The sequence below is a fragment of the Triticum aestivum genome, chromosome 4B (genome assembly GCF_018294505.1).
Source record: "Triticum aestivum cultivar Chinese Spring chromosome 4B, IWGSC CS RefSeq v2.1, whole genome shotgun sequence".
NCBI classification, from domain to species: Eukaryota; Viridiplantae; Streptophyta; class Magnoliopsida; order Poales; family Poaceae; genus Triticum; species Triticum aestivum.
Window position 1 is genome coordinate 660,763,070 of NC_057804.1, and position 631 is coordinate 660,763,700.

General features: G+C 44.1%; 1 pseudogene; it reads right to left on the reverse strand.

Moving 5' to 3' along the window:
• Positions 1–299: 299 nt before the first annotated feature.
• The window catches only part of LOC123089731 (protein RICE FLOWERING LOCUS T 1-like), a 1,347-nt pseudogene continuing 1,015 nt past the window's right edge, over positions 300–631 (reverse strand).

Below are 631 nucleotides of genomic sequence, written 5' to 3' on the forward strand. Positions count from 1 at the left end.
GAGCAGGTGCTTAGAACTAGCAGCGATTTGAGATTAACAAACATTGTGAATACTTTGCATGATTTAATAATAACCGAGGTATATTCCATCATGCTCTTCCTAGCTGAAGATACAAACCCTGCATATAATTTGGGTGATACAGAGCATACTATATTGTGATGCAACACTACAGTTCAGTTCAGGCATACAGTGGCATACTCTGTATTACTCCCTTCGTTCCAAAATAGATGACCCAACTTTGTAGAATTCTACAAAGTTGGATCATCTATTTTGGAACGAAGGGAGTATATATCTAGCATCTACTCTCCTTGAGAACTTTCTGGCCGAAACCTTCTTCCGCCCCATCCACCTTCCATTTGACAGTTGAAATATGTCGCGGCCACAATGCTGAGGTGGTACTGCCGTGCGAGGCTCCTGCAGCTGAAGTTTTGCCGCATGTCTGGCGCAAAAACTGCCCCCCTACCTAGTTGCTGGAACAGCACAAACACCATCCGGTGGATGCCGGATCTTGGCTCCGGTCTTTCATAAACTACAAGCTCCTGGCCTGCAAGAGCACCATGGCGTTAATTAGTCATTAACCACTTAATAAGAATTTAAAGCGTAATTCGACGGGTTAGAAAATGGGTTTGAG